Source organism: Enhydra lutris, unplaced genomic scaffold, assembly GCF_002288905.1.
Source record: "Enhydra lutris kenyoni isolate GAN:26980312 unplaced genomic scaffold, ASM228890v2 scaffoldscaffold18, whole genome shotgun sequence".
NCBI lineage: Eukaryota > Metazoa > Chordata > Mammalia > Carnivora > Mustelidae > Enhydra > Enhydra lutris.
In genome coordinates, this window is record NW_019154102.1 from 14,228,635 (window position 1) to 14,256,620 (window position 27,986).

At 35.7% G+C, this 27,986-nt stretch overlaps 1 protein-coding gene across 3 annotated transcripts in view; it reads left to right on the forward strand.

Annotated features, from left to right (window-relative positions):
- The window catches only part of LOC111148128 (EH domain binding protein 1), a 333,275-nt gene that overhangs the window by 181,914 nt on the left and 123,375 nt on the right, over window positions 1-27,986 (forward strand). The gene's annotated exons all lie outside the window — the stretch shown is intronic.

Here is a 27,986-nt window from a genome sequence, read left to right on the forward strand (position 1 = left end):
CAGAAGGCAGACACTTAATGACTGTGCCACACAGGCTTCCCTGGTCTTGCTTTTTCAAGGGATTAGCAAAGTTGTAGATTTTGTGAAATAGGCGTTAAAATCGAAAGCTGTTTAAGAAGTGAAAATGCAAACTCTTAAGAAAATGACCCTTCATCCTCCTTCAAGGATGTCTGAGCTCAGAGTGATTAGGAAGTGCTGGCCTGTTGAGGCTTCTGGGGGAAAACTCATTAATTGTGAACTTTACATAGAAGATATTTCAATCATGAACTCAGGAGCTGAGGACTCACTCCTGCTCAAAGATAACAGAGAGCCAGGGCATGGAGGACTGAGCCTTGGGGCTGAGACAGGGACATCTTTAGACAAGGGCTGTTGTCAAGTCGCATGTGGAGAAAATAAAGCTGGCTCCAGTAGTCTCTAGGGAAATAGGCCACATAAACATTCTGTAATTTTCTAGTGTCTCCTATCTGCCTGTTCCTTCACTGAGAGTAAAGAACCTTTCTGTCCAGATGCAGTGTGTGGTCTCTCACTCAGGTGGGATATGAAAGCACACAACCTTGCTAGAGTTTTTTGGATGTGGATTTGAAGAATATCTCTAAATCAGGTAACATCAGGCTTGAAGATAGGATACCCACCACTTTTTCTGTCATAAATATTTTGCATTTATCTGTACTGGAGTTCCGTGCTGAAACCATCTGGAAGAATCTTGAAGAAGATGGTGGTCCCCATCTACTAGGATCATAAAAGTTCTTAAGAAAATTGTGGAATGAAGAAGTTTAAGACTCTTTGGCATACAACATTTTACTTTGTTTTATTTTAGTCTATATGAACTAGACTTACATCAAAGAAATACACCTATCAGTTGGCAGAAGTTTGCTTTCCTTACATTTATAAAGTACTTTATAGTCTCTAGAACATTTAGATATACATAATTTATTTTAATATCTCTGCAAAACCATGAAGTAGATAGGGTGGGTGCTATTTCTGCCATTTTAAAAATAAAGAAATTAAGGCAAAGCTCGGGCCACTCATTATATCACATCCTATCTAGTATAAGTGTACTACATCTCATGCAAATACAAATTTGTAAACATATTTATTAAGTACTTACTAAAAGGAGTCTTTTATTTGTAAAAATAGAATTTGGAAAGCCTCCTTCAAATACTAAACTTTGCTAGTACATTTAAGTGCATTAACTACTGGACTAAAAAGCTTGGGGAACAGAGAATTTGTAGTCTGGTAAATCACTAGCTCCTGAGTGCCTCAGGAAGTTAAGCGTCCGACTTTTGATTTTGACTCAGGTCATGATTTCAGGGTCCTGAAAATGAGTCCCTTGTCAGGACCTGTGCTCAGTGTGGAGTCTGCTTGAGTTTCTCTCTCCCTCTATGCCTCCACTATTCTCTCTATAAAATGAATGAATAAATATTTGAAGGAAAAGAAAAAAAATCAGTACTAATAGACAAATAGAAAATGAAGCCTAAGTATTTAGCCTAAAGTTGCATTGTTGAGAAAATACAATTCAATGAACAAAACTAAGTTACACACAGGTTTTTTTTTTTTTTTTAAAGGTTTTATTTATTTATTAGTCAGAGAGATAGAGGGAGAGAGAGTACAGGCAGACAGAGTGGCAGGCAGAGGCAGAGATACAACACACAGGTTTTTTTAGGGGGAAAAAAAATGGTGCTATCTTAAAAATGGTGACATTTTTGTATTTTATTTTTACATCCTTTGAATTTTATTTAGTTTTGTCTGTCAGAATTTGAGAAACTGTATTATTACAAATCTTAAGTTTGGTTTTGTTTATACTCATACATTTTGCCGTCAATGCAAAACTGTGCATTAAAATCTCTTCTTGGAACATTTATTTTTGTATTAGAATTAGAGTATGTTGTATTATGAAACAGTGAAAAGGTATCATTAACAGCTGTTTAAATTTATATGTAAGTAGCTAAGTAATTTTTTTAATCATATTCAGTTTTATCTTATACTAAATATCTCATTTAGCATAGGATATTATAGACAAGATTTCTTTTCCTTATTAAGTCATAAGATTAACAGTAGTCTTATCCTTGATTGCTTGAAACTAATTGAGCTTGGTTTTTTTTTTTTTTTTAACTTGGCAGTCATCTTTTTTAACTTGAACATAAGCATGTGTGAGTAAGTGTTCCCATATTTTAGTCATGGTGAATTATGAGCATATTAAAAATAATTATCTTGGGGCGCCTGGGTGGCTCAGTGGGTTAAGCTGCTGCCTTCGGCTCAGGTCATGATCTCAGGGTCCTGGGATCGAGCCCCGCATCGGGCTCTCTGCTCAGCAGGGAGCCTGCTTCCTCCTCTCTCTCTTCCTGCCTCTCTGCCTGCTTGTGATCTCTCTCTGTCAAATAAATAAATAAAATCTTTAAAAAAAAAAATAATTATCTTCACCTCATAAATCTTTTAGTCAAGTTTATTTTAGTGCTTACTTTAATCTTCCTGTTAATGTCTCCTAGTTCTGGTCAGATATATACGGGTGGCAGTAAATTATAGATTTGAGCTGTATTTAGTAGAGAAAAAGGCCTGTGGCATAATGTATTATAGCTGTAGTTCATAATCAAGTGTCTGTTGAGAGTTTTGAGGTATTAATGAAACCCATCTCTTTTGCTGCTTATTGGAATTAGGAACTTATTTTTTAAACTGAATACAATAATTTAGTTTCATTGGCAGATTTTGAAAATTAAAGAATTAGAGATGCGATTCTATGGAGGAAAAAGTAAAGTGACATTTGCCAAACACTAATGGTGATAATAGGGTTAGAGTAGATCCTCTAAGTTAATTTATGCTGTTGAAGGTAGGCACAATTAGTAATATGAACATTCAGTTGGTTTAGGAAAAAAGAAACAGCAGCATATTACCAAAGATCAGGATTATTGTTATAATGTTTAGCAAATATAATAATGAACATAACACATTTTGAGATTATAGGCTTCTAGATTGGAGGCCTACATGGTATGTATCAGGTACTTAGGAGACAGTGTGAGCACAGTAGTTACATGTTCCATGAGGTATTTTCTCAGCTATGTTCAACAGTGTGCTTTGCGATCGCTTCTCCATTTGTTGAATTCAGGATGACCTTTGCATGAATAAAGTCAAATAGGATTAAGGCAGGAATTTTCAACAATAGAAAAGAGCAACAGATGTAGCCGACTTTGAACGTGGGAGGATTGTTGATGCCCTGTTGCTTAAAGGAAGTGTCTATAGTGGGGGGAAACGATGAGGAAAGGGAAAGTAAAAAATAAGTTTATAAAATACTAAAAATTTAGAAAAGGAGTAAAAATAGTCCAAAATACCTCTCCAAGATCTTTCATAGTTGGGAAGAAATTGTCTTGTAATTTAAAGATCCTTTAAACTGTATAACTTTTTTCCTTTTGTATTACAAAGATATAGTTTGGGGGGAAAATACATACATATATATATATATATATACATGCTTTCAAAATATGGATGGGAAATATATGTGGTTAGGAAAACTGCAGGTAATACTATGTGGTATTTGTGAAGGCTGTTCTTTCTGTAGTCTTATTTGTTCCATTTTGAGCTATAACAATATAAAACTATGAATGTTGCACACAAATTATTCTGTTAGTTTTAAACATAAAGTAACAAAAGATAAGATTCCAAAATAATTGTATATGTGGTGAGACCATACTTAATTTTTGACCGGTATAGGTGAAACATTTTAAAACAGTCATTGCATATAAATCACCTTGTTTCATCTTAGTTTGCTTTGCTTCTTATACAGTGGAGTTGGTTTATTTTTTAAAAGACTATTTGTCATATAGATTCTCTTTTCAGATTATTTAATTTAAAACAAAATCTAATCCTTGGTGTCTATTATATACTAAATACACATCCTGCAAACACTGACTGTTTGGCATCAGTGTTTTCTGGTTCCTGATAATATAAGTCCCTAAGTGAGCTATTGTAGTTTATGATAATGAATAATCTTTAAGCTGTAAAAAAAAAAAAAAAAGGCAGCAAAATGAATAAAGAAGCATTTAAAACAAAGAGATAATTTTATGCTTCAACTATTAACTGGAAGTTCTTTAGAAAGCTTAGTGGGAAAGTTTGTGAGGAAAAATAAACAATGAAATGGTTTTATCTGTTTGGTTTATTAAATTTACATGCTCAGTCTTAAAGGAACATTGTATATGAAATACTTGAACTGCTAAAACTTAATGTAGCATTCCTAGAGTAAATTTCTATGAATCTGTGTAATAGTTAACTCTCATAATGCCTATAGTTCTAGTTTTCAAATACATGAAGGAATGAATATAAGAGGATAGTAATAGAAATATTAATAAGTGATTTAATTAAGTGATTAAAAATTTGGGATAAGAAAGAAAAATCTAAACATGTTGAATCAATAGTTAAAATTTTAGCGAAAAATTTATCCATAGTTTCTTCATCTAATCCAAGGTTTTCCAGTAGATTTCCATTCCCAATCTGTTATTTAGAAGTGATCATTTAAAATTTGATAATATATATCTTCTTTCCACTACCACCACCACCAAATCTAAAAAGTAATCATTTAATTTTCTGGTTTGTTTTTTGGTTTCTTTTTGCTATTTAAACTTAAGACTGTGTAAGGGGAAATAATGCATAGTAATATAGTAATCATATAGCCATAAAATAGAGTAGAGAGGGTAAATTGCCATAAGGACTTGTGATATACGTAATGTGGTATGGAATTTGGGAGAAAGGAAACACAAGGGAAGGTTTTGTGGCTTAAATGGCGTTTGAGTTTATATCTTACTGGTTTGGTAGAATTGGAACATAGGAATGGCAGAGGAATATCTCAAGCAAGTGAAATAGTATGAGCAGTGCCTCACATAAACCCTGTTCAAATGTCTTTCTCAGATATTTGCAGTTCCCTTCACATACCTTCTCTTCTGTTCCTTTATGACTGCATATGTAGACCTTCTACTTAGAGCTTCCAATACTATATCTCTTAATAGCGAACTCAAGTGCTTCCTTCTGTGTGAGGATCTCTGCTGGACCACCAAAGTAGAGACCATCACTCCATTCTTTGTGATTCCCATTAATTTCCCATATCCATATTTTGTATTACAGCTGTTCATTTGTATATCTCTCTTCCCTGTAAGACTGAGCTCCTGAATTTGTACATGTCATGTAAGCTCAGATTCCTGGACTCTTGCTATATGCCAGGCAATAAAGAGAGAGTAATGAACAAGATAGAGCTCTGTCCTTGGGGAGCTCACATGCTAGAAAGATAGAGTGATTACAAATAAGTAATTAAAGAATAGAATTTCATATTTGATAAGAAAATAAAACATGGTAAGAGGTTAAATAGTGATAGAAGATGGGGCACCTGGGTAGCTCAGTCAGTTAAGCATCTGTCTTGGGCTCAGGTCATGATGCTGGAGTCCTGGCATTGAGGCCCATGTCCTTCTCTCTGCTCAGTGGGGAATCTGCTTCTTCCTCTCCCTCTGCTCCTCCCTCCCACTTTGTGCTCTCTTTCTCTGTCTCTCTCACTCTCTTAAATAAATAAATAAAATCTTTTTTTAAAAAACAGTGATAGGAGGATTGGTATTTTAATTAAGTGGTCATGGAAGTTCTTTTTGAGAAGGTGAAGTGTCAAGGAGTAAGCCATATAAAGATTTGGGTAAAGAGCTTCCCTTGGCAGCAAGTGTAAAGTCCTTGGGGTATAAATTTAGGATTGGGGGGTCATATGAGGCCTCTCTTTAGAAGTGACATTTATGCTGTCATCTGAAAGGTGAGTACGGATTGGTCAGTCGGATAGTGAAGGAGGGAAGAGGGGGCAGTTTATGCTGAAAGAACAACAATGGTTGCCATGCCAGAAGAGTTTACCATATTAGAGGAAATGATAGGCAGGTGTGGCTAGAGCAGAATGATTAAGGGGAGTGAATAGCACAACGTGAAGCTGAGATCTAAAGAGGGCCAGGCATTCAAAGACTGTGTTCTCCCAAGGAAGTGGGAATCTATTAAAGAGTTTTAAGCAGGGAAATGATATGATCAGAAATATCTTTGAAAAGATCACTCACATTTTTGTGAAGGTGATTAGACAAGGCAGGGGGTAGAAATACAAGGGAATGGAAACAGAAAAAACATAATTGGTTGAGTACAAGTACATTCCCTTGTAGAAGTACAAGGGAATGGAAACAGACAAAACATAATTGGTTGAGACCTGAGTGGTGACATACAGATAGAGAGAAGTAGGTAAGTACAAGATATTTTAAATTCACAAAATCTTGCTTTTGGTGTTATATGTAAGAAATCTTTGTCTAAACCAAGATTTCAAAAGTTTCCTCCTATGTTTTCATTAGAAGTTTTATAGTTTATATGGTACAAGGTATGAATCAGAGATTTTTTGTCTTTATTTTTTGGTTGTTCCTTTTTCTTTTTTAGCATATGGATATCCAGTTGTCCCAGCACCACTTGTTGCAATGACTATCCTTTCTTCTCCGAATTGCCTTTACACATGTGTTAAAAATAAAATGTGTATGTGTAGGTCAGTTTCTTTCTTTCTTTCTTTCTTTCTTTCTTTCTTTCTTTCTTTCTTTCTTTTTCTTTCTTTCTTTCTTTTTTTTAAGATTTTATATATTTGTCAGAGAGAGCACAATCAGGCAGAGTGGCAAGCATAGCCAGAGGGTGAAGCAGGCTCCCCTTTGAGCAAGGAGCCCAGTGCGGAACTTGATCCCATTTGGGATCATGACCTGAGCTGAGGGCAGCTGCTTAACCAACTGAGCTACCCAGGCATCCCTGTAGGTCAGTTTCCAGACTATTGTATTCCAATAGTCTGACTACTTTTATACATTACTATCCTGTTTTGATTAGTGTTGCTTTATCCTAAGTCACAAAGTCGTAAAGTCTAAGTCTTCCAACTTTGTTCTATTTCAAAATTGTCTTGGCTATTCTACCCTTTGCATTTTCATATATGCACATTTTAGAATCAGCTTGTCAATTTCTGGTTGGGATTACACTGAATCTGTAATTCAGTTTGGGGAGAATTAACAACTTATCAATACTGAGTCCTTAAATTCATGAACACAGCATATCTCTCCATTTTTGGGGTCTTCTTTAATTTCTCCTAGCAATGTTTTATAGTTGTCAGTGTGCAAGTATTCCATATTTTTAGTCCAGTTTATGCCCAAGTGTTTCATATTTTTAAAGTAGTTGCATATGATAATTTTTAAGTTAAACCTTTTACTTTGAGTTAATTATAGATTCACATGCAATTTCAAGAAATAGTACAGAGAATCTCATACACATTTTATCCAGTTTCCCCCAATAGTAACATCTTACAAAACTGTAGTACAGTATCACAACCAAGATATTGACATTGATATAGTCAAAATACAAAACATTTCCACCACCACAGGATAACTGGAGTTTCCTTTTTATAGCCACAACCACCAGTAGACTGTGATAAGTAAAGCCTATACAGATATGAAAAGCCCACAGCTAACATACTTGGTGGTGAAAATTGAAAGCTTTTTCTCCAAGATAAAGAACAACACGATGATAGCTGCTTTTACTGTGTCTGTTTAGTCTGTTCAGTCTTAGAAGTCCTAACCAGAGCAGTTAGGCAAGAAAGAAATAAAAGACATCCTAATCAAAAAGGAAGAAGTAAACTTGATCTTTAACTTGTGGCCTTTAGAACTGTGAGAAATAAATTTCTGTTGTCCATAAGCCATACAGTCTATGGTAGTTTGTTATAACAGCATGAACAGAGTAAGACAACTAGTATATTAGCCTCCTACAGCTGCCATAACAAAATACCACAGGCTGGGTGGCTAAAACAACAGAAATTTGTTTTCTCACAGTTCTGAAGGCTGGAAGGCAAGAACAAGGTATTTGCACATTTGGTTTCTTCTGAGGCTTCTCTCCTGGGTTTGCAGAGATGGCTGCCTTCTTGCTGTGTCCTCATGATCTTTTTTCTGTGTTTGTATATGTATGGTGTCTCTTTGTGTATCTAAATTTCTTCTTATAAGGATATCAGTCACATTTGATCAGGGCTCCCCTTATGACCTCATTTAACCACAAAAACCTTTTTAAAGGTTCTTATACAGTCACATTCAGAGGTACAGGGTGCAAGAACTTCAACATACAAATTTTAGGGGAACACAGTTGGGCCCATAACAAACTTATATCTGACTTTCAAAACTCAACATTAAAAAAATTGAATACTCCAGTCAGCCAATGGGCAAAATACATAACTAGGCATCCTGCTGAAAAGAATATGTAACTGTCAAACTCATGAAAAGATGCTTAGCATCAGTAACCTTCAGAAAATACAAACTAAAGCCCAGTGGTGTATCATCACACACCTATGAGAATGGCTAAAATAAAAAATGAAAGCAACCCCAGTAGGAAGGGAAAAGGGTACCCCACTATTGCCAGATGAAGGTAGAAGTCCAGGTTCTCCATGTGGACACTGTGGTGAGTTCATATTAACACCTGGCAATGGTGGAAGTCTAGCTGCCTACTCTGTCTTTGCCTCTATGGATAGGATTTGGCCACAGTTTTTTCTATGGTGTTTGGCTGGAGTTCATGGTTGTTGTCTGGATGTTTTCCATCTTGCTAGGCTGCCCTTTTTCTGTTGATGAGAGAGGGCAGGCTTTTGTTGGAACTTTTATTTTTGTCGATTGGCTTTTCAGATTCGCCAGCTGCTTTTTAGCTTCAATCTGGGATACATGAAACAAAAAGAAGCACAGGGAACTCATTGTATTATTCCTTGGGTCCTGAAGTCCCTAGACAGTCTCCCTTTACCCCACTTTTCAGAGTCTCTTTATGTTTGTTTGCTGTAATGTTCAGAGTTTTTAGTTTGTACTTACAGGGAGGACTAGGGGAAGTCCATCTATGTCTTCCTGGAAGAAGAAGTCAGTAATTTTTTAAATTTCGAATTATTTGTTGGTAGTATATAGATGTACAGTTGATTTTTTATATTGATATTTACTCTGCGCATTTGTAAAACTTACTGGTTCTGGTGTCACTTTCTAAATTTACATAGTATTTTATACTTAAATGATCTACAAATAAAAATCATTCTTCTTCCTTTCCTATATGGGTGACTTTTATTTTCTTGACTTATTGCACTGGCTTGAACCTCCAGTTCAAAGTTTGATGGAAGGGTTAAGACTGGAATTCCTTGTCTTGTTCCTATTTTAGTGGGAAAGAATTGGTCTTTCACCATTAAATATTAGGTTTTCTCTGATGTTCTTTATCAGATTGGGGACTTTTCCTCTATTCCTAATTTGTAAGGGTTTTTATGAAGAATAGATTTTGGATTTTGTCAGATGCTTTCTCTGCATCCATAGAGATGATCATTTGCTATTTCTTAAAATCTTTAATACTATGATATACATTGACTGATTTTCAAGTGAGTAAAAGGAAAATTTCAATTCATCAAGTTGTATATATTAAAAATGTACAGCTTTTATATGTCAGTCATGCCTCAATAAAATGGTTTTAAAAAGATAATTTTCATAAAGGATAAAATCTGGACTCAGACAAATATAATATGAGCATGTATCAAAGACTTTTTAGACCAATTTTTAAATGAGGGATCAAAAAGATGTTACAATCTGGTCAAATGAGAATCTTAAGAACTAACGCACATGTGGATCAAAAATGTCGAAATGGATTTATGTAAAGAAGGAGGTAAAACTGTCTTTCTGGTTGGAGGAGTTCACCAGGTTGAATTTATTTGCATGTATAGGCCTACCTCAGATACATTGTGGATTTGATTCCAGGTCACCACAGTAAAGTGAATATTACAATAAAGCATGTCAGATTAATTTTTTGGTTTCCCAGAGCATATTAAAGTTATGTTTACACTATATGTAGTCTGTTAGGTGTGCAATAACACTGTCTAAAAAAATGTACAAACCTTAATTAAAAAATACCTTATTGCTAAAAAAATGTTAAACACCTGAGCTTTTAACAAGCCAGTCTCTTTGCTGGTGGAGAGTCTTGCCTCAGTGTTGACGGCTGCTGACTGATCAGGGTGGTGGTTGCTGAAGGTTGGTGTGGTTGTGGCAATTTTTTAGATTGAGACAACAGTGACGTTTGCTGCATCCACAGACTCTTCCTTTCACAAACAATTTCTCAGTAGCATGTGATGCCATTTGATAGCATTTTATCTACAGTAGAACTTCTTTCAAAATTGGAGGCGTGTCCTCTCAGACGCAGCTGCTGCTTTATTGACTTAAGTTTTGTAATGTTCTTAATCTTTCATTGTTATTTCAATAATCCTTCACAGCATCTTCACCTGGAATAGATTCCATCTCAAGAAGCCACTTCTTTTGCTCATCCACAAGAAGCCACACCTCATCCATTCAAGTTTTATTATGAGATTTCAGCAATTCAGTCACATCTTTAGGCTCCACTTCTAGTTCTTTTGATGTTTCCACCACATCTGCAGTTATTTTCTCCACTGAAATCTTGAACTCCTCAAAGTCATCCATAGGGTTGGAATTAACTTCTTCTAAACTCCTGTTTTTGTTGATATTTTGACCTCTTCCCATGAGCCAGGAATGTTAATGGCTTCTAGAATGATGAATGCTTTCCAGAAGGTTTTCAGTTTGCTTTGCCCACATTCATCAGGAATCACGGTCTGTGGCAGTTAGAGCCTTATGAAATGTATGCCTTAAATAATAAGGAAAACCTAAATGACTCAATCTATGAGCTACAGAGTGGATGTTGTGTTAGCAGGCATGAAATCAACAAGAGTCTCATTTTGCATCTCCATCAGAGCTCGTGGGTGATTAGGTACATTATCAGTGAGCAGTAATTTTTAGAAAGGAATCATACTTTCTGATCAGTAAGTATCAACAGTGGGCTTAAAATATTCAGTAAACCATGTTGTAAACAGATACTCTGTCAACTAGGCTTCCATTTATAGCGCACAGACAGAATAGATTTAGCATAATTCTTAAGGGTCTTAGGATTTTCAGGATAGCAAATAAGCATTACTTCAGTTTAAAGTCACCAGCTGCATAAAACCCTAACAAGGATTCTGTCTGTCCTTTGAAATTTGGAAGTCAGGCATTCTCTTCTCTTCTCTTGCCATGAAGGTCCTAGATGACACCTTCTTCCAATAGAAGGCTGTTTCATCTACATAGAATATTTGTTGTTTAATGTAGACATCTTCATTAATGATCTTTTTTTTTTTAAGATTTTATTTATTTATTTGACAGACAGAGATCACAAGTAGGCAGAGAGGCAGGCAGAGAGAGAGAGGAGGAAGCAGGCTCCCTGCTGAGCAGAGAGGCCCGATGTGGGGCTCGATCCCAGGACCCTGGGATCATGACCCAAGCTGAAGGCAGAGGCTTTAACCCACTGAGCCACCCAGGTGCCCCTTCATTAATGATCTTAACTAGATCTGGATAACTTGCTGCAGCTTCTACATCAGCACTTGCTGCTTCTCCTTGCACTTTTATGTTAGAGAGATGGCTTCTTTCCTTAAACACATGAGCCAGTTTTTGCTAGTTCAGCCTTTTCTTTGGCAGCTGCCTCACCTCTTGGAGCCTTCACGGAATTGAAGAAAGTTAGGGCCTTGCTTTGGATTAGGCTTTGGCTTAAGAGAATGGTGTGCCTGATTTGATCTGTTATCCAGACCACCAAGACTTTCTCCATATCAGCAATAAGGCTGTTTTGCTTTATTATCATTCACGTGTTTTCCTGGAGTAGTGCTTTTCATTTCCTTCAAGCTTGGCTGTTAGGCAAGAGGCCTGACTTTTGACCTATCTTGGCTTTCAACATCTCTTCCTTACTAAGCTTAATCTTTGTAGCTTTTGGTTTAAAGTGAGAAATATGCAACTCTTCCTTTTATTTGAGGCCATTATGGGGTTATTAATTGGCCTAAATTCAGTAGTATTGTGTCTCAGAGAATAGGGAGGCCTGGGGAGAGGGAGAGAGATGAACAGCTAGTCAGTGGAGCAATCAGAATACGACACATCTGTTGATTAGGTTTGCCATCTTCTGTGGGTGTGTTTTATGGCACCCCAAATAGGTACAGTAGCAAAATCAAAGAGCATAGATCACCATAACAAATATAATAATGAAAAAGTTTGAAATACTGCAGGAATTACCAAGGTGTGACACAGAGACACAGAATAAGCAAATGCTGTTGGGAAAATGGCACCAATTGACTTACTGAATACAGGGTTTCCACAGACCTTCAATTTGTAGAAAAATACAGTATCTGCAAAGTTCAGTAAAGCAAAGTACAATAAAATGTGGTATGCCTATATATAGATAAGAATTGTTTCCATCGCTGTTGATTTCCTGCAAGTTAACTTTAATCTCTATAGAGATTAATCTGAACTGGAGATCATTTTGTCCCCCAGGATACATGGGGCAATACCTATAGACGGTTTTTAGTTATCACACTGGGAGGAGTGACATTACTGGTGTCTGGTCCATAGAGGCCAGAGACACTCTTGTAATGCCCCCAGCCAACAGAGGAGTATTCAACCCCAAATGTCGAAACCCCAAAGGTTGAGAAACCCTGTTGTTTGTTGCAAAGTAACTTGGTGTAAGACAAAGACGCATATAATCTAGATGTCCAAATAATCACTGGGGGCTCCAGCATTGCTTTGAAAAGACATCAGTAATGTATTTTGTTTATTCCAAAGTACCAGAATTTTCTTGAAATCATTAAATCAACTATGCATTTCTGGGAATAAACCTCACTTGCTCAAGGTGAATTATCTTTTTAATATATAATTGGATTTGATTTGTTAAATTTTTTTTACATCCATTTTCATGAGGGATATTGATCTGGAGTTTTCTTTTCCTGTAGTATCTTCATACAATTTTGGAATCAAGGTACTGCTTGACTTCTAGAATAAGTTGAGAAGTATTACCTCCTTTTCTATTTTCTGTAAGAGTTTTTGTAGAATTGAGATGATTTCTTCTTTAAATGTTTGGGAGAATTACTCAATAAAGCCATGTATACCTGGGGTTTTCTCTGTGGTGAATTTTTTAGGTACGAGTTATATTTCTTTGTACAGAGCTATTCAGATAATCTCTTTCTTCTTGAGAGAGCTGTGGTAGCTTGTATCTTTCAAGGAATTTGTCCATTTCATCTTGACTGTCAAGGTTTTTTTAGCATAAAGTTGTTCATAACTTTCCTATTTTGTTAATATCTATAGAATCTGTAGCTATTTTACCTCTCTAATTTCTGATATTGGTAACCTTTGTCTTCTCTTTTTTTTCCCCCCTGTGATGAATCTGGCTAAAGTTCTGTCAATTTTATTGATGTCTCAAGTGCTTAGAACAGTGTGGCACATAGTAGTATCTTAACAATTTTTGTAAAAGCATATACATATGTCCAAATTAAATATTTAACTCAAAAGAGTTGAACCTCTGGCTAATGCCAGATCTGAGGAAATAGCCAATAAATTTTTGTGAGCAGAATCTTGAGGGGGACCCAAGCCAGGTCATGGTTTACTGGAAGACTTACTTAATACTAGAAACTGAGGAGAAATTCTAAGGTTTATACGATGAGAAATTCTAAGGTTTTATACCGTAGCAAAATTCCTTTTCTGAATACTAAAAGAAAAATATGTTTGAGACCAGAAGATGGGAATGTAAACTGGTAAGAATAAACTGTGGGTGAAGACCCATTGTTGCCTAGCTGGATCAGAATCACCTGGGACCCACCTCTTACCTACTGAATCAGGATTTTCAAGTCAGGTGCCACCTGACTCTCCCATTATTCCAAGTGATTCTGATGGCTGACATATTTGAAAAGTACTAATTTAGAAGAGGATTACTAGTAGATTGGAAGTGGAATGAAACTATAGGTGCTTGAAAAAACTGATTTTAACACGTTAAACCTGTGCCTAGTAGTAAATAATTACTTTGTACCCATAACTCAGATTACAAAGTTTGTACTGTAGGGGCGCCTGGGTGGCTCAGTGGGTTAAATCCTCTGCCTTTAGCTCGGGTCATGATCCCAGGGTCCTGGGATCGAGCCCCACATCCGGCTCTCCGCTTGGTGGGGAGTCTGCTTCCCCCCCTCTCTCTCTGCCTGCCTCTCTGCCTACTTGTGATCTCTCTCTCTGTCAAGTAAATAATAAAATCTTTAAAAAGAAAAAAAAAACAAAGTTTGTACTGTAATACAGTAAAACTAATTAATTTACTTAAATTTTAATCCCATTGAGTTTGATTTTAAACATGTCTTAAAGGCACCTTTGGAAAGTTGGATAAAGCTTCTGTGGATATCTAGCTTGGAAAAAAGTGTTTTTAATGATGTTTTTATGACTTAAACCATTGACGTCATATTTTTAAATAAAAATTTTAACCCCTTATTGAGTTCTTCCTTTGTGGCAAGTATAAACTCCATAAGAATGGGACTTGTTTTGTCTGCCAGTATATTGCCATTCCTAACATGTAATGGATGTTAAGTAAATTCTTCTTGAATGAAAAATTCACCACATAGTTCCTTGTGGCACTTTGATAAAATTAGAATAACTGAGGGGTTTTGACCAGTTTACCTTAAATTTCCTTGTGGGACAAGTAATTAAACTTCTTTGGCTTGGTTTCATCTCTTTCGTTCTTAAAAGGCATGCCAGGTTTTAAGTTGCAAGCTCAAATAGCTGCAGGGTCCTCTTGTGAGATACTAACTGGGAAAATAGACTTTACATGGGTCAGACAGGTTCTCAGTGATGCATATTGCCTTGCATGTAATAAGTACTTAGTGCTTTTTAGTTGAATAAATGAATCTTAATTCACTCCTCTTTCATTTTTTTGTTTTATAAATGATAAAACCAAAACCCAGAATGGATGTTATTAAGACTAATATCACATAGCTCTTTAAAATTCAGGGCCAGAAATAGAATTCAGGCACCTGGATCTAACACAGTATTCTTTCTAGATAATGTTTCATTTCTGAGTCAGTTACAGAAAGAATGATTTTTCAGGGTACTGAATCTTCCCTAAGATCCTTGGTATCCTGAGGCCCTAGCATGAAGTGAGTCATATATTCTTATTCTTTTTCTTTTCTTTTTTTTTTTTAAGATTTTAATATATTTATTTAAGAACCAGCAGGGGAGAGAGAGAGAGAGCATGAGCAGGGGGAGGGACAGAGGGACAAAAAGACTCCCTGGTGAGCAAGGAGCCCAACCTGGGGTTTGATCCGAGGACCCTGAGATTATGACCTGGGCCAAAGTCAGAAGCTTAATCACTTGTGCCACCCAGGTGCTCCAGGTACCCCGTGAGTCATATATTCAGCCTGGAATCACACTGCCAAGTCCATAGACTGTGCCTCTTAAGAAGTAGAACAAGTTATTTAAGCCCTCTATCTTTTAACGTACTCATCTATAAAATAGGGATAATAATGCTTATCTCATAGTGCTATTGTGAGGATTAAAAATGGTAATATATGTAAAGTACTCAGAATAGTGCCTTGAACATAGTAAATTCTGTATTAGTTGCTACTGCTATTGTTGTTCTTAATTCATTTGTCTTAGAATCTGACACCCCCCAAAAGACATTAGGCGATTTTCTTAGAGTTCTTTTTTAATCTTTCCTCCCTTCCTTAGCAACTTTCAAGTCCTCGGGGTAGAGGTGTGGAGGATTAGTGAGAATTAAAATAGAAAAAAAGTTCATGATTCTTGTCATTGACAGATTTGTCTTTGTTTCCAAAGCTCTCTTTTTTTTTTTTTTTTTTAATTTTATTTATTTATTTGACAGAGAGAGATCACAAGTAGACAGAGAGGCAGGCAGAGAGAGAGAGAGAGAGAGGGAAGCAGGTTCCCTGCCGAGCAGAGAGCCCGATGCGGGACTCGATCCCAGGACCCTGAGATCATGACCTGAGCCGAAGGCAGCGGCTTAACCCACTGAGCCACCCAGGCGCCCTCCAAAGCTCTCTTGAACTGAGGTATCTAACATGTATATGTATTATGGAAGAGAGGTTGACAGTCTCCTAAAATTTATGAAGATTTTTCAATGAAAACACTTTTTTTTTTTTAACTTTCTTAAAATTGTGTTATAGATGAAACATGTAAATGTATTTTCTGGAACAAGGTATGAGGATATTAAAATTGTTCTATTCTTCCTGACACCTCGATTCTTTAATAGTGTACTTGTGAGATTGAAACTGTGAATGGTTGAAAACCACTGGTATAGGATAATATTAAAATGTTAAAGGATTTGGGGGACAGAATCATCTCTATTTCCTAAGTTATATGATGTTACATTAACTTTTGGAGGTAGTTTTCAAGGGTCCTATTAAAGCCAGTGTATTGTTTCATTTTGTTTTCCTTCTTGTCTGGGCACAGAATTGATTTTATTTGTTGCTGAGGAGCTGGCCACAATTATACAGGAATGGAAATAATTAACACTTAAAGGGAGTATTCATCCTCTCCAGTACTGGCCCATAGTGTTTCTGAAGGAAAAGAGATTGCCAAGAAGCAGTGGGAACCTCATTCCCACTAAAGGCCAGGTGCACAGGTTCCAGAGTACTCCGGAGCCTGATTGTTTGCTGGATTTGTAAACAATGAAATAGAAGAGGAGCCAGCAGTGCAAATCATTTTTCAGTACTATTCAACATCTATTAATTGGGTATGCATTATCTGTTTGCTGTATTGTACCACCATATAATTCCTTGGAACTTCTTAACATTTGACTTCAATACTAAAATTAGGGTCTTTGAAGATTTACAGTAAAAAACTGTTAGAAGTAATAAGTAGACAATTAAACTGCCATTGTTTTCTGGTAGTATTTATTATGTAATAGTATAAAACCACAACTATCCCATCTTCAGTTTGAATATGTAAAAAATATATATTGTAAGGAATTCCCACTCTTAATTTCTATTAGTTTCAGTCCCTGGGTCTGCCTCTGTTAGAGGGCGGCGACTGTTTCATCATTAAGATGATCCTAGTTCCTAGGCCCAGGGTTAGCACCTGGGTAAATGGTATAAATATGGTATAAATACCATAGTGGAATAAATGAATAAACCTCTGCCTTGATGCTAATCCTCTTCCTGTCTCTTCTCAAAGTGTGGCCTCTGGAGGTCCATGAGATAGTTCCTTGGGTTTGTGAAGTAAAGGACATTTTCATAATAATACTAAGACATTATTTACTTTTTTCACCATGTTGATATTTGCACAGATTGGGCAAAAGAAATAATGGATAAAACCCTCCCGTCCTGCACCAACATATGAATCAAGGCTATGGCACCAAATTGTTAGCAGAAGTCATTGTATTCTTTTTTTTTTTTTTTTTAAAGATTTTATTTATTTATTTGACAGACAGAGATCACAAGCAGGCAGAGAGGCAGGCAGAGAGAGAGGAAGGGAAGCAGGCTCCCTGCTGAGCAGAGAGCCCGATGTGGGGCTCCATCCCAGGACCCTGAGATCATGACCTGAGCCGAAGGCAGAGGGTTTAACCCACTGAGCCACCCAGGTGCCCTAAGTCATTGTATTCTTAATGGCCATGCAGACTCAGTAGAAAAAAAAAAACAAAAGCAGGTTTACTTTAGAATGTATTTATGGGGGCACCTGGGTGGCGCCCAGTACTTGAAAAACTTTTCTGAAAAGATAGGTGATAATATTAAGAAATGTTATTTTCAATATTATATAATAAAACATGGCAACATTGTCAGGGAATCTGTTTTCCAAATATCCAGTGGATAATGTTTCAAAATTATGCAGAGATAAAAATTCTTTTCAAAGTGCAAAATGATCAATGGATTTTAACATTAACAGAGTTTGTAAAGTTCATCAGTGTGGTTTCAGGTTCTACTTGGCAACTAATCTTTAGGAAACGACCACTTGTGAGTTTTGGTATAGTATCAAAGAAGGATACCCACAATTGTCTGAAAAAGCTTTTAAAATGCCTTTTTCCAACTGTGTATCTGTGTGCTAGATTTTCATTACTTCAACAAAAACAACACGTTACAACAGATTGAAAACAGCAGATATGAGAATCCAGCAATCTTCTTTTTCTCTTTAAGATTTACTTATTTATTAAAGAGAGAGAGAAAGTGTGAGCACCTGTGGGGGTGGGGGGTTGGGAAGGGGGAGAGGGAGAGAGAGAATCTTAAGCAGGCTGCATGCCCAGCATGGAGCCTAATTCGGGGCTCAGTTTCACAACCCTGAGCTGATGACCTGATCCAAAATCAGAAGTCAGACACTGAACCGACTACACCTCCCAAGCGTCTCCCAGCTATGTTCTGTTAAGCTAGACATTAAAGAGATTTGCAAAAATGTAAAACAGTATCACTCTTCTTGCTATTTTTCTTTGGAAAGTAGAATTGTTTTAATAGAGGTATATTAACATAAAGTTTTAAAAAGAGGTATTTTTAATTTTCTGTTTTAATTTCTAATATAATAAATATCAGTAAGTTTACCCACACAAACAAAAGCTCTTTGGAAGTCCTCAGTAATTTCCAGAAGTACAAAGAAGTCCTGCAACTAAAAAGTTTAAGAACTGCTGCTCTCTGCCATCTCTGTGTCTATGTTTGGCTTATGACTTTAGTTGCAAGCCTGAGACTTTTAGGAGCTTCAGACCTGTCTTTGTTACTGGTTTTGCCTTGGAAAATGGTCCAAATTAAATCATACTTCCATTTGGGTAGCCATTAGAAGTTTCAGATTTTCTCTATTTTTTTTTTAATTTTTATTTTTTATTTTTTATTTATTTGACAGAGAGAGAGATCATAGGTAGGCAGAGAGGCAGGCAGAGAGAGAGGAGGAAGCAAGCTCCCTGCTGAGCAGAGAGCCCGATGTGGGACTCAATCCCAGGACCCTGAGATCATGACCTGAGCCGAAGGCAGAGGCTTAACCCACTGAGCCACCCAGGCGCCCCCAGATTTTCTCTATTTTTGCAAAACTTTATGGGAAGACCAGCTCATCCTTGAGAGGTCTAGCTCTGGTACCTGTGGGGTATTTGTTGACCTCACTTTCTACTGTGTGATCCCGTAGCACTGTTTTATCACCCTAATCATACTGTGTCATGGTAGTTATTTATGCCTCCCTACTCAGTTATGAATTCTTCAGTGCCAAGGACCAGTCTTACCTTTGTATCCTTGGTATCTTTCATAAGAGGAATGGAATATATTGTAAACATTTGTTGATGACTTACTGACCTATTAGAATCAGTGTCAAGGGCCACAGTTTTGTTAATTTTTTTAATAAACAGGTATGATGATAGCAACTAAAATAGGTCCTTCTGAAATTGCTGCATATCAAATTCAGTATAATGAAGCACAGCATATAAACATGCCACATTGTTAACTCGTGGAAATTTTCATATAAAATGTGACTATTTAACTATTATTTCTTCTTTAAACAGTTGGCATATTCTTTGTGTAGTTTAAATGTGTGCATGTTTAAAAAATGTATGCATCTTTAGTACAGTTTGGCAAATAGAATAAAAACATTTTTATTCCATAAAAATATTCTTCAATCAATATTCTCCATTTAAAAAATCATTTATATTCATTCTGTTCATGTGTTATTTGTTTTGGGGCAGGTCCCTTAACCTGTCTGAAGCTTTTCTCTGAAATGTGGATAATTATAAGTCATGGCATTGTTGCAAGTAGTTTTATTAAGCATATCTAGCCCTTTGAGTTATTTAAATAGTGGCTTCCAAAGTGAGATATGTGACCCACAAGAAACGCTCAGGGACAGTTCATTGGGTGTGGGAAAAATATATTCAAACTTGTATCTACATGCTTGAAAATAAAATTAATAAAGAAATTAAGCTTTACTAATATTTAATATGCAGCTTAACATGGCCACCTTCTCTTAGCCTATGTATCTACATATTAGAAGCTCACGTGTTGGGGCACCTGGGTAGCTCAGTTGGTTAAGTGGCTGCCTTCAGCTCGGGTCATGATCCCAGGGTCCTGGGATCAAGCCTGGCATCAGGCTCCCTGCTCAGCGGAGAGCCTGCTTCTCCCTCTCCCCTACCTGCTGCTCTGTCTACTTGTGTTCTCTCCCCATCTTTCTAATAAATAAACAAAATCTTAAAAAAAAAAAAAAAAAAGGAATCTCATGTGTCAGGTAGAGAGTGGAAGGTATCCTGTGTAAACGAGAGGACAAATACAAGAGGAGGCTCTACATCTATCCCTTTTTGTCAAGAAATCATAAACATCTACTTATATTCATTGGATTTTCATATTTCTGTAAACTTCCATTCACATTATCTTGGCTAGACCTTGTCACATGGCTATCCTTTACTATAAGGTAAGTTAGGAAAAAGTAAGTACCAGACTTGTCCTGATTGCCTTACAAGAAGCAGGCATGGGAATGGATGGATGTTGGTTAGCGAGCCTATACTGTTGGCTACAGAAATATTTTCTCATTATTTTGTTGCTGACAATACCTTTGCTACCTATGTAAACTCTCATATTAGTATACTTTCAGAAGCTGAAAACAGAATTTTCTAAACTGTTTAAAAGTCCAAATAAAAAATAGTAGGGGTTTATTTTTATTTTTATTTTATTTATTTATTTATTTTTTTATAAACATATGTATTTTTAGCCCCAGAATTAGTAGGGTTTTAACTGTACCTAATTGACATCAGGAAATAGAACTGGGGGGAAAAAAAGGAAATAGAAATCAAGTGAATGTCAACATAATTGGTAGATGGCATTGAAAAATGCGTATCCTGAGTACAGCCAATGATGTGCTTTTTGCATTTAGATTAATGTATTTTTGTGATATATCTTTTTTAGCTATGACAGCCATTCAAACCAAGTATCAATATATACACTTTATTTTTTTTTTTAAAGATTTTATTTATTCACTTGACAGAGAGAGTGAGAGAGCACAAGCAGGCAGAGCAGCAGAGGGAAAGGGAGAAGCAAGCTCCCCTACTGAGCAGGGAGCCTGACACAGGGCTCGATCCCAGAATCCCAGGATCAGTACCCAAGCCGAAGGCAGTCGCTCAACCAACTGAGCCACCCAGGCACCCCAGTATATACACTTTAGAACTAGACCTTCATTCAAATTGTTAAACGAATTAAAAAAAAAAATTTAAGCCTTTTCTATCACATTGTTCTTTTATATAATGAGAGAAAAAATCTGTTTTATACCATTATGAAGTAAAATATCTTAATTGTCAATTTCTTCATCTCTTCTTTTTAAATTTCCATTTGTAGCATGTGTTTTATAATACACAGTAGCATGTGTATTATATTACATAAATAAGTGTATACTTATGAGAATGTTTCTACTTTTTTTCTGATATTGGCATGCGATTAAAAAGTTGGAGACCAATAGCCTACATAATATTACTGTAATGTACATTTATTTCTTCCACAAACTTTGTGTCCAGGTAGTCAGTGTAGAAAATTATTAGGGCACCTGGGTGGCTTAGTTGGTTAAGCATCCACCTCTTGATTTCAGCTCAGGTCGTGATCTCAGGGTCATGGGATGAAGCCCCAAGTCACGGTCAGTGGGGAGTCTGCTTGAGAGTCTCTCTATCCTCCTTCCTCTGCCACTCTGCCACCTCCTCACTTGTGTGCACTCTCTCTCTCTCTCTAAAATAAATGAGTCTTTAAAAAATTGTTAAGGGGCACTTGGGTGGCTCAGTCAGTTGAGGGTCTGCTGTGGCTCAGGTCATGATCCTAGAGTCCCATGATCAAGCCCTGCATCGGGCTCCCTGCTCCACAGAGAGCCTGCTCCTCCCTCTCCCCCTGCCCCTCCCCCATGCTTGTGCATGCATGCACTCTTTCTCAAATAAGTAAATAAAATATTTTTAAAAATTGTTAAGAAAATTGTATTTTCTCACTGTCAACAGGTGACCCATTCATCTACTCTGACTACATGGCAGTAATCAGCATTTCCAGTTCTGTTTGAACATTCCATCTAGTTGTAGTCATAATGGCTAAGTGAGTATGGCTCTTCTGAGAACCATACAGAACCTTATATTAATTTAATTCCTTAAACCTTTTTCTTATTAACCCACATTATGATTTAATTGGGATGGATTTGTTAAATAACTATACTTAAATAGTTGGTGACTTGTATGGCTGTAACGAGATTTTTTTTCCTTCTGATTTTCGATGGAATTTTTCAGTCATATAAAAAGATAAAAGGATTACTTACAATTAACACCTGTGTGCCCATCTTTCTGCTTAAGATAAAACAGGTATAACTGAGGCTTCTTATGTAACCATAATACATTTTAAAGTGTATTTTAAATTAAATAATATAATTCCATTTTAAATTTGAAATACTGAAATGTTCTCAGTACATTATGCATCTGCTTTTTGAACATTCCCCTGACTGGTATTTCTCAGGAAAAATATAGTTAGGGAACTCAGAAAAACAATGCTTATATAATGCATGGTAAATTCTGCTTTCTGTTTTGTCCCTATCCGATTGTAAGAATAGTGGATGAATAGGATACTTAGTGAAAGGTAATATTTTACCAGTGCTTATGGTCAGTAGTAATTAACCCAGTTCTTTTCTGTTGGTAAGAGACACCAAATTTGGATGGTCACAGAGCCTCAAGCTGTATTCCACTCCTTGGTATACTTTCTGGGGAGGAGTGAAGAGTGGCTGGATGCTGTCCTACTTCAAATGGCAAACGATGTCTGCATTTTCCCCTCTGGAAGCTCACCAGCTGTACTTCCATATTGACATTTCTTCATAATCACACCTTCCCAGTTATTTTTGGCTACATCTATTGTGATAAGGATGACAGAAAACACTTAACATCTTAAGATCACTTAATACATTTTCAAAGGCAAATAACCAAATAATCAATATATTCAATTATATGGTAAGGAATAAGCCATATGATCTTTTGAAAGGCCCTTCTCACTGGTCAATCTATGAAAATGATAAATTATTATATCTTGTATTGTTGTTTTGCTGATTATTCACTAAAGGCCGCAAAAGCCTTGGAATTATTTAGGAGGTTTAAATTAGAAACCACAAAAAAATGACTGCTGCTTAATGTTTTGCATCCCCCAAGATGTAGTTAACGCCCACTCAGGGCACGCTTAGACTTGGTTGGTAATTACAATTGAGCTGTAAAATATTTTGACAGTTTCCAACTGTTGTGTACTTGTTAGTCATTTGGTGGCAAATGCAATTTGGTGAGGTTTTTTGGTGGGGCATGTTTAATTAAGAATCTTTCAATTAAGTAGTGTGCCACACTAAGCATTAATACAAAGTTTTGCAGCTATGAGCTACTTTTACTTTTTACCCAAGGCGGGTAAATGTGTTTCATTAAAAACACTGCAGTGCTTTTATGCCTTTACTTTTCTTTACAAGCTTTTACTTGTCGTATAGTAAAGCATAACTACTCAGTACTTAATTTGTAGCCTGAACATCGTATATGATTTTCCTAGGTAAATGAATTCAATGGCAAATAAATCAAATTGCTCATGATAATTACAGAACTAAAAAAGAAAGATGGGATGGATTTTTGTTGCGTGTTTCTATCCTCTTTTTTTATAACAACAAAGCTCCTAATAATAAGCTAATTTGGGCAATATGACAATTCCTAGAAAGAAAGTGTCAAATCTTTTAAATCAAGGCAGGTTGCCTATTTAGATTGAAAATAGTAGCTGAAGCATTTTAAATCTCTCTGTTAAACATACAGCTTTTAACTAAATCATTATTTCTGGAATTTCAGAGCCAATTGATAATGAAAAAATTTAAGCCCTTAGTGTATTCAAGAGTAAAACAGTAAAAAGCTCATATTCAAATCACTTGAAAAGACTACCATTTAAAGATTATAATTGTCTTTCTGGAAATCTTCAGACATTTTATTCTTTCAATTTTGTTGATACGAATTTCGATCTTGAAGCCAGCAGTATATATAAGGATTGGGGGGGGGATAGAATTCTATGTATCCAATCTATTAGTTCTTTAATCTAATGTTTCCTGCAAAAATATACTAATGTGATCTGTGAAAATAAAATCAAATATTATACTGAATTAACTTGTACTGTATCAGTTTAGGCTTTATTTTGAAATATATAATCTCCCCAAATTATCAGTGTTGAGAAATGCATTAAACAAACCATCTTTATTTGCTTTTATAACCTATATTTCAGTGAGCAAAAGGGCTGAAATGGGGTCAGGGAAAGGGTGGGACTAAGCAGCTAATTACTGGGTTAAATTAGAGAACTGAGTAAGTAATGAGAAATATATTTGTACATGACTGTATAATTTGTAAAATTCATCAAACTGTACACTTTCAGAGGGTGGATTTTGTATGTAAATTGTACCTTGTTAAATCTGCTCTTTAAGTTGAGCAGAGCCCAAGTCAGCATGCCAATATCATAAAATCGATATTGTATTGCCAACTTATTCAAGAATTGCATCTGTAATTGAATACGATTTACTCTTGTCCAATAAAGGCCAAAACTTGCAGAAAAGCTGAATAAGATAGTGTAAGTATTGTCCTTTGATACTAATGTGCACATTGTTATGTTCTGTTGAGTTATTAATAAATATATCTCTCTTAAAGGACTATCTACAAATATGCTTTCCCCATGATTAACTTTCTTAGATCAGGATTTCTCTTTTATTTATGTTCTATATGTAAGTGGATTTTTAAAAATTCACATTGGTCTTACTATAAAACAGTATTTCTCTTTTATAATTTATTTTTGTAATTGGTATAATTGTGCCTTGCTTTATATGTAAATTTTTATTGGAGACTTTTAAAAATGAATTGTTGAAATTTAGGTTATATTTTAAATATGCACCAGGAGAAGAGGGAATCTATAATTAAATTATTTCATAAATGTGAGTATCTGCCATTTAATTTTACTGATTTATAAAAGGATAACATATCTAGCACTGAAGTTAAAATACATTCAATAATATTTATCAGTTAAGGGTGCCTGGGTGGCTCAGTCAGTTAAGTGTCTGACTCTTTGGCTTAGGTCCTGATCTCGGGTTTCTGAGATTGAGCCTTGCGTCAGGCTCCATGCTCAGTAGGGAGTCCGTTTCATAGTCTCTCTATCCCTCTGCCCCTCCTCCCCATCTCTCTCTTAAATAAATAAATAAATCTTTTAAAAAGATAATATTTAGCAGTTACAGGACAGTAGATTTGTTCTGAATGTTAAATAACATGCATGCCATTTTATATGGATTTTAGTTTTCTACTTACTCTAATAGTTGCAAAAAAAAAAAAAAAAAAGCAAAAGATGACCTGCTGAGTAAGATTGCATACTCTCTGAGCCCTTCTTGGCATTTTACCTATTACATTTTATTTTAATGGTAATATTAAGTATTGTGAAGGTATCGATCCATCTTCTCTAGATACTTAACAGAATTTAAGTAAGCATAATAAAAATGTAAATAGGATATTTCTTTTTTTTAAATCTTTATTTAAATTTTAGTTAGTTAACATACAGTATAATATTGGTTTCAGGAGTAGAATTTAGTGATTCATCACTTACATATAATATCCAGTGCTCAATACAACAAGTGCCCTCCTTAATACCCCTCACTCATTTAGCCCATGTCCCACCCACCTCACCTCCATCAACCCTTAGTTTGTTCTCTGTAGTTAAGAGTCTCTTATGATTTGCTTCCTTCTCTTTTTTCTTCCCTTCCCCTATGTTCATCTACTTTGTTTCTTAAATTCCACATATGAGTAAAATCACATGGTATTTTCTTTCTCTGACTGACTTATTTTGCTTAGCAAAATATACTTTAGCTCCGTCCATATTGTTGCAAATGCCAAGATTTCATTCTTTTTGATGGCTGAGTAATAGTCCATTGTATATATACACCACGTCTTCTTTATCCATTAATCAGTTGGTACAGGTTTGGGCTTTTTCCATAGTTTGGCTGTTGTTGATAATACTGCTATAAACATTGAAACAGAATATCTCTTAGGATGGCATCAAAATGATTAAAAACTTATTTAGGAAAAATTAAATGTTTAAGAATAGTATTTTTAGGGGCGCCTGGGTGGCTCAGTGGGTTAAGCTGCTGCCTTCAGCTCGGGTCATGATCTCAGGGTCCTGGGATCGAGTCCCGCATCGGGCTCTCTGCTCAGCAGGGAGCCTGCTTCCCCCTCTCTCTTTGCCTACCTCTCTGCCTACTTGTGATCTGTCTCTGTCAAATAAATAAATAAAATCTTAAAAAAAAAAAGAATAGTATTTCTAAAACATTAAAAAAAAATGACGGTTAGGGATGCCTGGGAGGCTCACTGGGTTAAGCCTCTGCCTTCGGCTCAGGTCATGATCTCAGTGTCCTGGGATCAAACCCCGCATTGGGCTCTCTGCTCAGTGGGGAGCCTGCTTCCCTCTCTCTCTGCCTGCCTCTCTGCCTACTTGTGATCTCTGTCTCTATCAAATAAATAAATAAAAGCTTTTAAAAAAAGGATGGTTAATGAGGTTTGATTAAGATATTAAATAAAGCATATTATAAAATAGTGATGTACTGGTAAAAACAGTTGATGGGACACTGAAGCAGAATTTCTAGTCCAGAAATGAACACAATCTCATTAAGACCCATATATACACCTACATAATAATATAGTATAAGGGAAGCCTTACAGAACAATGAAATACAGTTCAGGAAAATTATGTTAAGATAATAATTTAGAACCTTAATTCACACCTTTTACCAAAAATGTATTCTAGGTGGAAGAAAGCATTAAAACATGAAATTGTTTTTAAAAGAAGAATAGTTAGTATTTACCAGATTTCTGGAGATGAAGTAACTTTCTAAACCAAAAGAAGCAAAAGATACCATAAAAGTAAGTGGTACTATAAAAAAATTCAAATCATTAACATTGAAAAGAAAAATGGTAGGTATAGAAAATATATGTCCATAATAGAAGAAGAGTTAGCAGCTGTATTATTTACGTATCTTTAAGGAAAACATGTGATATATTTAGGACTTGATCCCACATCTGGCTGACTCCAAAGTCTATATGCTCTTAATAATGCTGTGTCCTTTTCTTTTGCTACATATACTTACGAAAATAACTTATCCTTTATGGCAGTCTGTATATGGTTTAGTTATAGTACATTTACAGGAGAATTAAGCTTATTTTCACTTGTTTACAGAAAAAAATTTTTGAAAAAAGAAATTATATGGATAAAATTGCATGATTTTGTTAGTATCCCTTAAAAGCTGCATCTACCTGCAACTTCTCTTCTCTATACTCTGTATCAATACTTGTTAGGTTATATAAGATACAGATGGTATCACTGAAAAGCCGTAAGAATATCCTTTCTCATAAAATTGCACAGTAGAACAAAATGGCTAATAGAAATGATTAGGAACTCTCCTAATAAGCTAAGGTTAGCCTCCCTCACATCTTCTGTGAATGGGTTGCATGTTGATGAGAAAGAGTAGTTTGTAAAAATAAATAGGTATATATTGGAAACTCAAATTTAGAATATGAGAATACTGTATCTTAGCAGTTGTTCTCCTTTAAGTTTCTTTTTCTGTTTTTTTCTTTGCTTTATAGTTTCACACTCTTGACTTGCCCATCTACTTTTTAAGGATATCATAGTTCCTGTATTGTAACCTAGTAATTTGAAATATTTGTGGTTTTTTGTTTGTAGTAATTCTAAAAATTTCTGCGAACTCTTTTAGAAATTCACTGATGCAAAAGATTTTACAGAGGAGTCATTGTAAAATCATATACTATTAGGGCTCACAGTCTTTCCTGTAATTCTTCATAAGGAAATCTGTTAAGGAACTACTTTGCAAGTTAAAGACAGTCAAATGTTTAATAATTCTTTTACTTCTGTTTAACTGACTTGAGACAATGTGTGATTATTTTATAAATTCAGTCTGTATTGGTAGGATTAACACATGTTTTGCATGTTTGTTATCATAAATAAGCTTTCCAAAAGACAGAGTGAATAAAATGCATCAGGTGTGGGAATTGTACCCTACTTGCAAGGTAATCAAAATACCTTTTATTGTTTCATGGATGCTGGAAGAAAACAGGACTCCTGAGTCAGAGACAAAGGGCTTTATTACTCACAGCAAGAGTATCAGCATATTTTGAGG